General features: G+C 43.0%; 1 protein-coding gene across 2 annotated transcripts in view; it reads right to left on the bottom strand.

Annotated features, from left to right (window-relative positions):
- LOC144203873 (contactin-associated protein-like 5) overlaps positions 1–15,975 on the bottom strand; it is a 152,283-nt gene that overhangs the window by 126,004 nt on the left and 10,304 nt on the right. The gene's annotated exons all lie outside the window — the stretch shown is intronic.

Below are 15,975 nucleotides of genomic sequence, written 5' to 3' on the forward strand. Positions count from 1 at the left end.
TTGGAGTTTGAAATTGTTTTTTCTCACATGGTTGCAATGCGGCACCAAACTATTCTGGTTAGAAAATCACAGAAGACAAACCAAAATTATAGGATTTAATATTCATCATCAAAACAAAATATATAAAAATGATGGTGTGGCCATCATCATCCCCTGGCCTCCGTTTTATTAAGAACCACATCCAATAAAAGGGTGGATTGGAACCAGTTCCTATGGTCCATCATGAGGATACATTATTAATTCAAAATGCAAAAACAAGTTGGACAGATAGCATTAACAAAGACGTATAACTGGAGATTACAATTTGTACAAACTATTATTTTTTTGTGTATGTGTGTGTTTGTGTTTTCAATGTGTCACAGTGTTGGCCATTATTGAATTATTGGCAAACAAAGGGTTGATCACAGCCACTGGTATGGCAGTCGCTCATGCTGACTGATTGTGGTGACAAGCAAGTGGAATTCGACTTCCAAAACAATCATCTATTTGTAAATGTGTGGCGCACATATAATATATTAATTATCTATTTCCTTTGGGAATGATTTTGCTGATAGGGATTGCCGATCTACCGGAGGCACGAAAAGCCAGTCTCACCATCCTTCATTGGAACTGTGACTACCTGGCAACCAAGACTACCGAACTGAAAGAGGTGACGGCACACCTAAAAATCGACATCCTCCTCCAGGAAACAAAACTGGGACTCAAAGACCCGACGTCTCAGCTCGACTGAGGGGTCTCCATGTCTACCGGAGATGCGGCATCCCCTACTCCATCCTTCCAGCGTCCCCATCAGGTCCTCTCAAATTCCAGCATGTCCACTTTCCCATTGCCCGCAGGCAGCCCCTTCCACTGGTCAACTCCTACATCCCCCGGCAACAAGACTTCTCCTGGTTAAACCGGCTCCGCACGGAGACTGGCCTGATATGCGACTATTTCAACGCGCACCAGCCAACCTGGGATAGTTTGCCAAGACAGATTCCAAGGGTAACGCAATCCATCAATGGGTCGATGACCATGACCTAACTCTCCTTAATGACAGCGTGTGGACACGTATTCCCAGACAAGGAGCAGGCATGAGTGCCCCCGATCTAACGATTGCTGACCCCGCCACGGGCGAACATCTGCGATGGGAACCCATCGACGAAATGACCTCTGACCACAGACCGATTCTGATTAGGTGGAACCATGCTCTCCGTGTCTAATACCAACAAAGAAAGGTACAATCCAACTTCTCGAAAGCTGACTGGAAGTGGTATCGTACCATCCTCGTAGATAACCTACCTTTAATCTCCACTGCAGCCACAGCCGCGGAAAAGCTCTCCCTCTTAGTGCAACACATGAAAGAGGCAGCAGCACTTACAATACCGGTCAAAGTCAGAAAAGATCCAGAAAGAGCTCCCATAGTTGACGCAGGACCTGAAGGACCTGATCCGCAAATGGAATCGACTACGTCGAGACCTCCAACAAAATAGGAAAGAATGGGTAGCACTCTGTCAACAGATCAAAGAAAAAACACTGAAGCAAAAAGAAATGCATGGCGCTTACACCTCACCATGATATCTGAGACAAAATCTACGGGACAAGCCTGGTCCTTAGTAAAATCCCTCTCAGGCACCAAAACGGAACAATTTGGCAAGGCCTTGGTCTACAAGAACGGGAGTGACCGAGCCAAGGCAACATCATTTAACAGGGAATATGCCTCGGTCAGCGGAGGCAATAGTAACAAGCAGAGCAGACGAGCAGTGTGTTCTCTACGTACAGCTACCCGCAGACTACTTGGCTCACCGCGACAATTCTTCGAGCTCCCGTTCACCGATACTGAACTGCAGACAGTACTATCCCAACTTAAAGCGGGTAAGGCAGCTGGACCCGACGACATAGCCCCGGACCTTCTAAAAAACCTCCTGGCAGACATCCTCCCCAAACTACTTTGTATCGTCAACACCGCTGGCTAGATGGCTGGTGTCCACAAGCTTGGCGAGTTGCCACCATCATCAATTTCCTCAAAAAAGGGAAGTCACCAAAGACGTTGGAAATTATAGACCCATCGCCCTCACCTCTACGTTTAGCAAAACGATGGAAAGGTTCGTCGTGAACCGTCTAAAGCCGGTTTTTGAAAGGGAAGAAGTACGACAGACCAGGCCCTGCGACTGTCGCAGTTTATCTCTGACAGCTTCCAGTCGACTCAATGAATACCCACGCTTACAACTTTCTCTGCCTTTAGCAAAGCATTCGACCAGGTATGGAGAACAGGTCTCTTACAAAAAATGGAAAACCTGGGTGTCCCCTACCGCTTCATCAGGTGGATAGCCAACTGGCTCACAAATCTCACAGCCAGGGTCAAGATCAACATTACCTCTGGCAGGAGCAGAACTTTCAAAGAGGGGCTGCCGCAAGGGTCAGTCCTTTCGCCCCTCCTATTCATCATCTATATCAATGCCCTCCCCGACAAGTTCAACGATTTCACCCTGGTCAGCGCCTATACTCATCGATAATACTTGCAAATGCTCAAAGCTTGAGATTATGCACTAAGAGAAGGTAAAGAAATTCGACAGCCGTTTCTTGCCAGAATAAAATATTTAAACTCTGTACAATACACGGTTTGAATCTGACAGCTGTTTTGGGCCACCACAATATCAACTCTCTACGATGCAGTGTTTGGACAAAAGTAGCGTGAGAATGTTAAGATAAAACATCCACCCATCCATAAATCCTGCTTTATCTATTCCTGCTCCCCGAAACACTTTTTTTCCTGTCGTGGCGGAAAGACTCGGGGAGACATGATGGTGCTGTTCGCGCTGATCCAAGACGCCTTTCCACGTCATTTACAATTGTCATTTCGGGGAGAATTTCCGCCAGCGAGTTTCCAGGTGCACACAGATTTCCATCCGTACATTATGCTTTATAAGGATTAGAATATAGATAAAGCGTGATTTATGGATGGGTGAATGTTTTATAACTCCCGTCACAACAGAAGAAAAAGTGTTCCGGGGAGCACCTAGAAACTCAGTGGCGGACCAGCGTTTGGGGCACATCATGTAAAAACAATGATTCATACATCAACTCTGCTTTCAGCTTTAAATAAATAAAAGTGGAGTTTACACACTAAGAGAAGGTGACAGAATTCAATCTCTAGTCTAGTGGGATCCGACAGCCGTTTCTGGCCATCCTAAAAAAAAAAACAATTCTCGAAGATGCACGGTTTGGACAAACGTAGCGAGAGAATCTTAACATACACACACACCCACAAATTCATCCATAAATCACACTTCATAAGGATTATATACTACCACGATAAATAATAACTGTGTGTAAAGATAGACTTTCATGTGATTGACTCTTTTTAATCAGTTAGTCGTGGGCTTCCCATGTCTCAGAAAACAGTCCTAGTCACTGAGTGAGGTAGTTGATGTGAGAAGTTTTGCCTGGCCAAAAAGATTAATTAATCTCATCTTCTCTCTTTTTCTGAAACGCTTCAACCTCATTAGGATCGCAGGGGGGTTGGAGCCAATACCAGCTCTCTCCGGGCCAGAGGCGGGGGGACAACTTGAATCAATGGCCAGCCGATCGCAGGGCACAAGGAGATGGACAACCATGCACTCTCATACCCATACCTAGGGAACATTCAGTGTCAAATCAACCTACCATGCATGTATTTGGAATGTGGGTAGAAACCGGAGTACCCAGAGGAAACCCACGCAGGCCCGTGGAGAACATGTAAATACCACACAGGTGGACCGAGTTGGACTTGAACCCAGGACCTGCGAGGCCGACGCACTAACCACTGGCTCCAACGGGCAGCCCCGGGCTCAATTAATTAATCAGGGTATAGACTTACAAAGTATGTACACAAATTCCAAATACAAACTTTCAAATTATATACAAAGGAAATTCACAGATGGGAGTTTTTTATTAAAACAATACAACTTACAAATTATGCTCAATGGCTTGTAGGTACTGTACTCTGTTTGCATAGTCATCCGTGTATACATAGTCATCCGTGAGATTTTCAACCGTTCATTAACAACTGCATATGTTTTGGCGTTTCTATGCATAATGCCGCCTGAAGCCTGTTGCTTTTGCTTTTGTAAGTTTTACTGTTTTAATGAAAACACCATCTGTGAATTTGCTTTGTCTTCTTTTTAGTATTTTTTTAATAAAATAATTGTATTTATTGCCTTTTATTTTAATGTCAAAGTTCCGGGCTAAAAGTTTACTAAGACTTTTATTAGTTTGATAAAAATGACCATATAAAGTATTTTTCAGATATAACCACTTTAACAGAGGTGTTGAGACATGACCACAATAATAGTATAAAATGTGGGAGGTGCATGGGCGAGGCAAGTTTGTCTATACACACAAGAACACGACGTTTCCAGGAACACATAAATTGAAACACACGCCAATAATAATCGACATAGGCTTTGTCATCATCATTGACCTCACAAAAGCCTAATTGTCATCAATAAAACGCATCGTATTGCTAATTTTGATATTAGATATTTAGATATTGCCAATGCAATGACAAACTCTCTCTCATGATGATAATTTTGACAGCGAGCGAATCCGGCGACGAATTGTCCGTTCGACGAAATATCTGACTAGCGAATCCGGCGACGGATTGTCCGTTTGACGAAATGTCCGGTTAGCGAATCGAATTGTCCAAGGACGAAATGTTCGTCAAATAAGTGTACTTCGATGAGACGTCCGGTCAAGATCAATAATAACCTGGGCGGCCGGGCGGCTTAGTGTTTAGCACGGTGGTCTCAAACCGGTCTTCAAAGGGCCGCAATGGGTGCGGTGCGGGTTTTCATTCCAACTCAACGAGGATACCTTTTGCAAGTGCAATCAGTTAATTAGACTCAGGTGCTACTTATTTTAAAGACACCTGATTGGTTAAAATGTCGGCACTGGATCGGTTGGAACAAAAACCAGGACCCACTGCGGCCCTATGTGGAACCGGTTTGAGACCACTGGTTTAGCGCGTCCGCCTTACAGTGGGGGACCTAGGTTTAAATTTAGCTTGGTCCAGATGCGTGGAGTTTGCATGTTCTCCCGATGCATGTTTGGGTTTTCTCTGGGTGCTCCGGTTTCCTTCCACATTTCAAAGACATGCATGGTAGGCTGATTGAACACTCTAAATTTCCCCTACTTATAGGTGTGAGCATGAAAGGTTCTCTGCCTCCTTGTGTCCTGCTGTTGGTCTAGCACCTAGTGGGGCTCCAGCTAGTGAGGAAAAAGGCCTATAGAACTGATTGTGAAGGCCTTCAGGTAGATTTCTGACGCTGGCGAAAAGTAATGGCTGAAATATGAATGGTTAAATGCTTAAATATGAAAACACACATCTGGAAGCAATCCAACCAGCGATAAAGCAATGAAAAGAAGCTGACAGACAATTTGAAATTATTTTGTAAAAAGTATTCATGGACAAAATATAATTATCATCAGTCAGTGATTCATATATATATTTTTTATCTATTCCCACAACTGCATGTAACAATAGTATTCCACACCTTGTCAGGAGATGATCTATATATGAAGGTCATTTTTTTTGTCGACCCATTATCTCTGGATAAGATGGATCCAGAAAAAGTCTACGTGCTATGGGAGTGGCCCAAACTAACCATCAGAAAGAAGGTGTAGCAGTTCCTTGGGTTCGCTAACTTTTACCACAAATTTGTCTGTTATTTTAGCACTATTGTAGCTCCACTACATGACCTTAGGTGTTCACCAGCTACTCCTTTCAAATGGACTCCTTAGGTCACTGAAGCTTTCTGCCGTATAAAATAGGTGCTTGTTACGGCCTCGGTACTTGCCATCCCTGACCCCAGTTTGTGGTAAAGGTAGATGCCTCAAATGTGCACTTTGCAGTGATCCTCTCTCCGATGTCCGAGAAGGACAACTGCCTCCACCGGTATGCCTTCCTGTTGCAGAAATTGCCGAATTGCCAGGGTGAACTATGGCATAGGCCGTAGGTGATGAGGAGCCTTTTGCTGTCAAGGCTGCGTCAGAGGAATGGAGACCCTGGTTGGAGTGGGCATCCATTTTTTGGATGAATCACAAGAACCTGGAGTACATCCATAAAGCCAAGAGGCTCAATCCCAGGCAGGCTGGGTGGTCATTGTTTATTAATCAGTTTAATTTTGTACTGGCCCAGGTCTAAGAATGGGAAGGTGCTCTCTCCCACAACCACAATCCAACGTCCTCAGCCAAAGTCCTGGATTCCATCTTCATGTAATTGCTTTGGTGTCTTGGCCCATAGAAGACCAGGTAAATCACAAAACCAGCGATTGTCGTCTTGGTGGACTTTATGTTGCTAATGGTTTGAGGATGCAGGCTAGACATTGGGCTCATACATCACAGCTCACCTGTCATCCTGATTCATACTTATCTGCTCATCTCATCAAACAGCGTTTTGGGTGGCCTGGCCTGCAGCAGTTTTGGCTTTACACCAGGGACTGTTACACGTCGCAGTCAGTTGCGATAACGTATGTAGGTTTCTCTTATTTTTATGGGTTCTTGTCTGCAGTGCTCAACATCGCAGGTGAAGTAAGTGATGTTATAAATGAGTGCAGGTGTTAAGGGAAAAAGGGACTCATGCCGCTATGACGCGCGAAGCGTGCACAGAATACGCAGCTATGACGTAATGAGTACGTGCGAAACACGCAGCGATTACGTAGTGGTCATAGACCTGTGTATAGGATATAAGCGGGCTAGTCAGACATTTCTCTAAGTTGGTTTGAAACACAACAAAGGACCTGTCTGATTATTTCACCCGTCTTTTAAAGGCGAAATACAACTACCCCGTAAATTCAGGGGTACAACATTTTTGGAGGCACCGCTGGGATTGCTGCTTAGATGACCAGTATTCACAACCTGACTACTGAATGCTGAGCCAGCAAAACCTACACCACAACCAGGAACAAGACAGTGAGGAGAGGTGTTGCTGTTTAAAGGAACGTGAAGTTGGCAGAGTACTCGTCATCTGAGGCCAGTGGAGATCATCAGAGAGACGGTAAAAACGTGCCAGTTCAGTGTTCACTTTTGCATCATAAACCAAACTCCTACAGTGTTGAGAAAATGGAAATGGAACGGAAGCAGTTACGCCTAGAGGTAGAAGAAATGTTGTACAAGCTAACAGTTAATGACCTGTTAGAAGTATGTGATTTTCTGAACACAGAGAGTCCGGAACGCACATCACAAATGACATTGTTGTGTCACATCTATAACCACCTGGAAAGGAGCGAACTCAAGGACGAAGAGGATCAAGGAATGGCTGAGTTGTTAGAATTAAAAGAGGGGATAGGGATGTTGTATGAAGACAGAAGACTGGGGTGGCATAGACTTTTTGGGGCAAAGCAGGCAATAAATAGTGAACACTTGGCCTCTCTTGAGCGCGAAAAAATTCTCAAGAGGGACATTGAAGCCATGAAACAAGAACAAGCTAGGCATAATGAAGAGAGCGATAAGCAAAGAAGAGATTTGTTGGAGCAGCTCTCTGCGAGAAATGAAGCTATAGAAAATCAGCGGTACGAAATTATAGAATTGAAGAACCAGCTTGACAAAACAGTTGGCTGTTTAGCAAAGGCAGCAGCAGATGTGGAGGCAAAAGAATTGAAGTTTTCATCTTATGAAGAGGAAATAGCCCGACAGAAAAAACTCGTGGCGCTAGAGAACTTGCATACTGATGAAATCGTTCAATCTAGAGATCACATCATCAAAAGACTGGAGGAGGACATATCGCAACAGAGAGAAGCCTTTCAGAAAAAGATTGGCCATCTTGAACTTCAGTTTGAGCAAGCTGAGCAGCAGAAAACTGATGAGATTAGAATACTACAAGAAGAGCAAAAGGCTCTGGAGAAACAGGTGGACATGCTTGTTGTGGAGAAGGAGAAACCTTTTCAGACCAAGCAAGCAACAGAAAGAGAGAATATGGCATCTCTCCAGAGGGAGGAAGTACTGAAAGAGGAGCTTGAATTACTGAAGCTGGAAAAAGTTACATTCTTGAAAGAAAGGGAACAAGAACAGGCGAATGAGAGGTTAAAGATAGAATCAACAAGAGCTTTGACCCAATATGGTAGAGAAACTGACAAGTCTCCCCTTGAATGTCAAAAATCTAGTGAATTAATTCCTACTCAACAGACCAAGACGAGTAGATTCCCAGAGGTCAAACCAAAACCAGACATTCGGACATCAAGAAACGTACAAGCTAAACCTCTGAACGCAAAAGAAATGAGCTCGTCTTCAAATCTTGAATCCGCTGGCAAAAGGACAAATGAAAGTCTTCGAATACATTTGTGCATGCTTACAACTGTACCCGTTGTGATGTGACAGGTTATTCACCATTTTATCTACTGTTCGGGAGATCGCCGAGGCTTCCAGTGGACATGCTCTTTGGACTGCGCAACAGGTCCGATGCAGATGGACAGCAGGACTATGTGGAGAAATGGAGAAGAGGGATGGAGGAGGCGTACACCATTGCTACCGAGAACGCACGGAAAGCGGCAGAAAAAGGTAAAAAGCACTATGACACTAAAGTAAGGAGTTCTGTGCTACAACCAGAAGAACGCGTCCTGATAAAAAACCTGACACCAAGAGGAGGACCTGGGAAACTCCGTGACTTCTGGGAAGATACAGTTCACACAGTGGTGAAGCAAATGGGATCTGACCTACCAATTTATAAAGTTAGGCCAGAAAGAGGTAAAGATCGTTCCAGAGTTCTGCACAGAAATCTACTAATGTCTTGTGACCATTTGCTCGTTGAGATAACACCAGGAGAAGGGAAAATTGGCACAAGGACGCCGAGAAAGAAACAGCAGCCGGCATCTCATCAGGAGTCAGACAAAGAAAGCGATGACGAAGATGACTTCCACTATGAGCTACGCCAGCTAAATGAGAGAGGTACCCAAGAAATGGAGCCGGAGCACAGGCCACTGCCGGTGGACCAGACACACGAAGTGAGGGGCCCTGCTTCCGGACCAGTACAAGTAGAAGAGGACCATCAGCTGGAGGACCTGCCTGGTGAGGGAGCAAACCCTCCTCTTGAAGGTCCTAGTGATGAACAGTTATCAGAGACCTCCCCGCCAACCGCCCTGACGGAACCTGAGGCGCTGACTGACGAACGGCCAAGAAGGGAGAGACACCCACCACGACGCACGACCTACGACCATCTTGGAATCCCCTCCTGTTATAGTACTCAGTCACCGCAGGAGCGGCTAACTGTTTACCCTGCACCAGGAGTGGCCCCTTGGTTAGTACACCTGCATCCATATTACCTGCAGCCACCTTTTTTGTATGGACTCCAACAAGCTTGAGCCTACAAGGACGACGTGCATGATGCGGGCATGGACTCTCATGGACTGTCATGGACTGTCATGGACTGTCATGGACTGTCATGGACTGTCATGGACTGTCATGGATTGTCATGCACTGTCATGGACTGTCATGGACTGTCATGGACTGTCATGGACTGTCATGGACTGTCATGGACTGTCATGGACTGTCATGGACTGTCATGGACTGTCATGGACTGTCATGGACTGTCATGGACTGTCATGGACTGTCATGGACTGTCATGGACTGTCATGGACTGTCATGGACTGTCATGGACTGTCATGGACTGTCATGGACTGTCATGGACTGTCATGGACTGTCATGGACTGTCATGGACTGTCATGGACTGTCATGGACTGTCATGGACTGTCATGGACTGTCATGGACTGTCATGGACTGTCATGGACTGTCATGGACTGTCATGGACTGTCATGGACTGTCATGGACTGTCATGGACTGTCATGGACTGTCATGGACTGTCATGGACTGTCATGGACTGTCATGGACTGTCATGGACTGTCATGGACTGTCATGGACTGTCATGGACTGTCATGGACTGTCATGGACTGTCATGGACTGTCATGGACTGTCATGGACTGTCATGGACTGTCATGGACTGTCATGGACTGTCATGGACTGTCATGGACTGTCATGGACTGTCATGGACTGTCATGGACTGTCATGGACTGTTATGGACTGTGATTACAGTACCCATCCAATAAAACGTGGACCGTACGAGTTGTGGATTATATTTGAACTGTGGCCCGTGCCGCCTGGACTATAATGAGCATCGGCTCACCGAAGTGGAGATGTTTGGTAGCATATTAATGTCGGGACGACATTTTTTTTTTGTGTGTGAAGTAAGTGATGTTATAAATGAGTGCAGGTGTTAAGGGAAAAAGGGACTCATGCCGCTATGACGCGCGAAGCGTGCGCAACGCACGCAAGTTTGACGCGCGAAGCGTGCACGGAATACGCAGGTATGACGTAATGAGTACGTGCGAAACACGCAGCGATTACGTAGTGGTCATAGACCTGTGTATAGGATATAAGCAGGCTAGTCAGACATTTCTCTAAGTTGGTTTGAAATACAACAAAGGATCTGTCTGATTATTTCACCGGTCTTTTAAAGGTATGTTGCTTTGTTTTAAAGATCGATTGAGTGTGGGATTTGCAAGAGAAAATAGTTAGCATGTGAGAAAGAACGTAATGCTTAGTGATGGTTGTTTACTTTTTTATGTGTGTGCGTAGATGTGCGAGTCTCGGGTATTGTTTACAGCAAGCTACCTTCGGCCGCTGGTTGTTTACTTTTTTATGTGTGTGCATGAATGTGCAAGTCTCGGGTGTATTGTTTACAGCTGGCTACTTTTGGCCGCCGTTATAACGGTAGCATAATAGTATGCAGTATATGACGGCCGGAACAAAAGGTAACAAGTTACAATACTCATAAGTTATAATCGTTTTTGCAACAAGTACATTGTTTTGGGTTATAACGGGTTGTTAATATGTTACTATGTATATATTCGGGTGTTATTGTATATTATGTTTTGTGTGAATTGCTTTGATATAACTAAAGTTGGTTTGAAATACAACAAAGGACCTGTCTGATTATTTCACCCGTCTTTTAAAGGCGAAATACAACTACCCCGTAAATTCAGGGGTACAACACATGCTTGTCTCATAATCATCTAATTGTCTACACCCATGTGTGGTTATCCTGGCCCTTATATATATCCCTCTTTATGTTAGTGTTTGTTGACAATTTATCACGAAGCTGAGCCACGACGACCTTCTTGCTTTTTGTTGCTGGGGTTTCCTGCCCTGTCCATGTTTTGGAAGAGAGGATTTTTGTTGCTTCCCTGAGCCGACCTGAGGTCTAATCTAGGTTAATAAACCTATACAGTGGTACCTCGACATACGAGCACCCCGACATACAAGCACCCCAACATACAAGCATTTCGAGAAACAGGTAAAATTTCGAGCAAATAATTATCTCTAGATACGAGAAAAATTTCAAAATATTAACTATCGATAGATACAAGAAAAATTTCGAGCAAATAATTATAAATAGATACGAGAAAGCCAGGTGGCCAAGACATTTTTGCCACATCTCTTTCGTGTGACACAGATATCTACGAGCACTGGGCGTTGCATTTTTTTCAGTGTTTTTTTTTCCATCACTCAGCACGAATGGCGGAGCGATCGCTATGAGGAGTATATATTACTTCTCGTTGGCTGCTCATAAGAACATCAGAGGCACTGGCTCTCTCCCTCGTGTAATGTCGCTGGTCGCATCTCCCTCTTGGTAATGTCTCTGGTCGCAACTCCCTCTTTGTAATGTCTCTGGTCGCAACTCCCTCTTTGTAATGTCTCGGGTCGCAACTATCTCTTTGTAATGACTCTGGTCGCAACTCCCTGGTATCCAAATAGAGTGTTCTCCCGCTACTTCGCGGTTCAGCTACCGCAGGCTCAGAGCTTCACGGATTTTTTGGGGGGAAAAATAAAATAAAATACAAATATTACATTGAAACAACATATTTTACAGGTTTTTTTTGTTATAACATGAATTTCACCCTCTCTACCCGTATTCTATATGGTGTACTGTATACAGGGGGTAATTTATTTTTTTTAATAAAAAAAAAAAATAATATATATATATATATATATATATTTTTATATATATATATATATATATATATATATATATATATATATATATATATATATATATATATATATATATATATATATATATATATATATATATATATATATATATATATATATATATATATATATATATATTGGAATTAAATTCAAATTAAGCATTTTTGAAGGGGAATCCCTACTTCGCGGAAATTCACTTATTGCGGGTGGTCCCGGTCCCCATTAACCGCGATAACCGAGGGAACACTTTATCCCAACACTTTCAGGGACTTCATATTGCCTATAGTTCCCAAATATACCAACACTTTCAGTCACCTCGTATTGCCTGTAGTTCCCAAATATCCCAACACTTTCAGGCACCTCGTTTTGCCTATGGTTCACAAATATCCCAACACAAGGATATTACAAACAATGTTGCAGGGGAAACAAGAATTCCTATTGTCAATCACTCAGCCTTTGAAACATCCATTCTAGTAATGAACCACAGGTGACCAGCAAGATCACCAGGCCACTATGTTATACATAATGAGTAACAGCATGACCCAGCATGAGATAAAAAGAAAATTGGTTGAGGTTTTTTCTAAGATAGTTATAATCAATCAAGCGTCAAGAATTTTACCTGTCAACAAACTCTTCTTTTACTCACACAATTTCCAACTTGTTGTTGGTGCGTCAGCGCTACTGGTTATCACAACATTTAATCAAAGGCACTGTCTTTCACAATTCAATATACATGCATGCTAGTTTGTGTGAACACTCCAAATTATCTATACCTGTGAATTTAATTGTTAATTTAATTTTAGACATGATTAATTAAAAGTCAGTTCCACAAATCCCCCAAAATAAATAACCCTAACCTCTAACCCTGTGCGGTCAAACGTGATCTACCAATCAATCGCCAAGCTACTATTAGTAGATCAAATGACAATAAGATTTGATACACTCATATCCCTTTCCAACGAAAACAACCAACGTGCTGGTTCTGTGCTTTGTTGGTTCATTTCGCGTCCTTCCCAAACACCAGTTGGGTTTCCATCAGTAAATGGGCCAAACTGGATCCAGGTAATGTGTCACCATAAAACATTCGTAAATCATTTATGCAGTAGCTCCTTAGCTCCTTGAAAAAAGAAAAGCACAATTTTGCAAGTGCTATGTGCTAACAAAACTGCCTCAGATTATCGATTAGTAGTCTCATCCCCGCAGTAATCGATGTAGCTCTGGATTATTGGCAGGTTTTGTATCAATTGAGTAATCTATCCAAAACACATTTCTTGTCATAAGAAACATTTTGGGTGAATTGTCTTTTTGTTAGAAATTTAGTATGGGCGGAAGAATGGTTGGCATGTTAACCACACAATTCTCAGATTGAGGGTTCAATCCTTCCTGTGTGGAGTTTGCCTGTTATTGTCATCACTGGGCTGGCATCAGTTTTCTCCGGGTGTTCCAAATACCTTCCACATTCCAATAACATGGATGGTAGGCTGCTTGAACACTCGATTTTTTCATAGTTATGAGTGTGAGCGCGAATGGTTGTTTGTGTCCTCATGTCCAATGATGAACGGGCGATAAATTCAGGGTGTCCTCCACCTACTGCCCATTGTTGGCTGGGATTGTCTCCACCACCCCTGTGAACCTTGTGAGCATAAACAATACAAATAATGGTTCAAATAATGACATTTACTACTATAGACAATCAGAGCGGGAGTCAGTAAAATCAGGATTGTTTTTAATAGGCTTTTTAAGTTAGGGAGGGAAATGCAAGGGAAATATAGTTGCCAACCCGTGCTCCAGACCATAAGAGAGCGCTGTTATGCTTCACTGGTTTTACAGGAAATAAAGCCTTGACTGAGGTCCGTGTTTGTGTGGCTTCAACACTTCCGTTACATGACAGCATCTGTGTGCAAAACAAAGCAGGAACACTCTCGGCCTTTATGTAAGCTTTGAATTTTAGGAGAGGACCCACTCATTTCCTTAAATTGTCATGGCTATAAAATGCTATTGAGAAGTCACACTCGGAGCGTGGATAGTCAAGTCATCTATACCACTCTTACCCCCACGCTGCCTCAAGTGCACACTTTTTAGTTTCCCACGAAGAGTTAATTTTTAAAGCTTTCAATCAGATGAACATGTATCTTTCCCCGATAGAAGGAACCATCTCTTTCCACATAGATATCGAGTCTCAGCTAATGAACTGTTGTTGCATGAAAAATGAAAGAAAACGGTTTTGAACTAAAAATAGAAATAGGCTTTTTGCAAGAAGAGAGCTAATCCTGCAGATCAATTCCATGTTCCATGCAATGGTCACCAACCATATCACCACTGTCCTTTATTGAACCAAGAAATAACAATAACCTCAATGTGACCCACAGAAATGCTTTTCCTTTTCCCTCCCACACCACCCGCTATCTCTCCATTTCTGTTTGCATCAAATTACACAGCCCGTGAAACATTCAGCCGTGCATTCTAAGTGAAACAAACACCGCTAGAATTGGAGACGTTTTACACGTTCTCAATAAGTTTTCACTCAAAATTTTATCAAGCATATTTTCCACAGGAGCCTATAATAATGAGATTTATAATAATGAGATTTTCTTATGATTATGGGCCCTTGATATCTCCTTTTTTGTGCCTCCATTCCTCTACCAATGAGCAGTGTAAAAGTGCCTATAAATGTGTTTGTTTTAATTTACTTTGTGCTGGTTTACAGGGCCTTTCTTTGCAGGTGGCGCTGTGCTGAGTGTTAAGAAAGCCCGCCTCAAAGTTCTGAGATCGACGGTTTAATCTTAGGAGTTTGCATGTTCTCCTCATGGATGCTTGTGTTTTCTACAGTGACTGGCTGATTGAACACTCCAAATACGTGTGGACTGTGTATGTGAGTGATGTTTTTCTCGCTGTGCTCTGTGAATGGTTGGCAATTCAGGGTGCACACATCCTACCGCTCATTCCATGCTAAGCTTGGCTCCAGTACCACCGTAACTCTTGCGATGATGTTACGCATGGATGATTTTTTTTGCAGCTAGAAATGTCAGTCACTTTGTTTATTGAGTAAATACATTGAAAAGTGGTCCTTCACTTTTCATATCATACTAATATGATAATCATGATTATTATTAGAAAACATTTTTGTATCGTCCATAGGTATATTTTTTTTAATTAAACTAAAAAAGCACCAATAAGAAACTGCATTTTCTAAAGCTCAAAGGCTTTTTTTTAGCTTCTTGATTCAGTACACCACATTGAACAACCTTTTGTGCTGTAGCTAGATTAAATGAACCATGTTTTTCCTCAACCTTTTCTCTACTTTCCATCCACACCAGACCATTGTGACACTTAATCCATTACTGACAACAATCTGAACACCTTAAAGGAGCTCTTTAAAGGTGAGTACATACTAATCTAGAAAGACATAGTGGGGAGCAAACCTCTCCAATGAAAAAATCTAAATGTTTCCATGTGATGGTGCCTCTCTTCAGTTATTAATGATAATTGCCAAAATAAGGCCATAATTAGAGATTCATTCATTCATTTCCTGAACCCCTTTGTCCTTAGGATTGCGGGGGGTGCTGGAGTATAGCCCACCTGATTTCGGGCCAAAGGTGGGGAACACTTTGAATAAATGGCTCTGACTTGGTGGCCAGCCAATTACAGGGCACTAGGAGAAGGACAACCATTCACTATCGCACTAGCAAGGGAACATTAAGAGCATCCAATCAGCCTACCCTACATGTTTTTGGAATGTGGGAGGAAACCAGAGTACCTGGAGAAAACCTACGCAGGCCCAGGGAGACCATGCAAACTCCACACAGGTGGGCCGACCTTGATTTGAACCAAGGACCCCAGACGCGCTAACCACTCAGCCGCCGGGCCGCCCCTCACAATAGTATAATTAATATCTTGGTTACAATTAAACTGGGGATTTGCCTTGAGTTTGACTTGTTCTATGACCAAGATTTTAACTCAATGTAGTTGTATGTA

The sequence above is a fragment of the Stigmatopora nigra genome, chromosome 11, assembly GCF_051989575.1.
Source record: "Stigmatopora nigra isolate UIUO_SnigA chromosome 11, RoL_Snig_1.1, whole genome shotgun sequence".
Taxonomy (NCBI): domain Eukaryota; kingdom Metazoa; phylum Chordata; class Actinopteri; order Syngnathiformes; family Syngnathidae; genus Stigmatopora; species Stigmatopora nigra.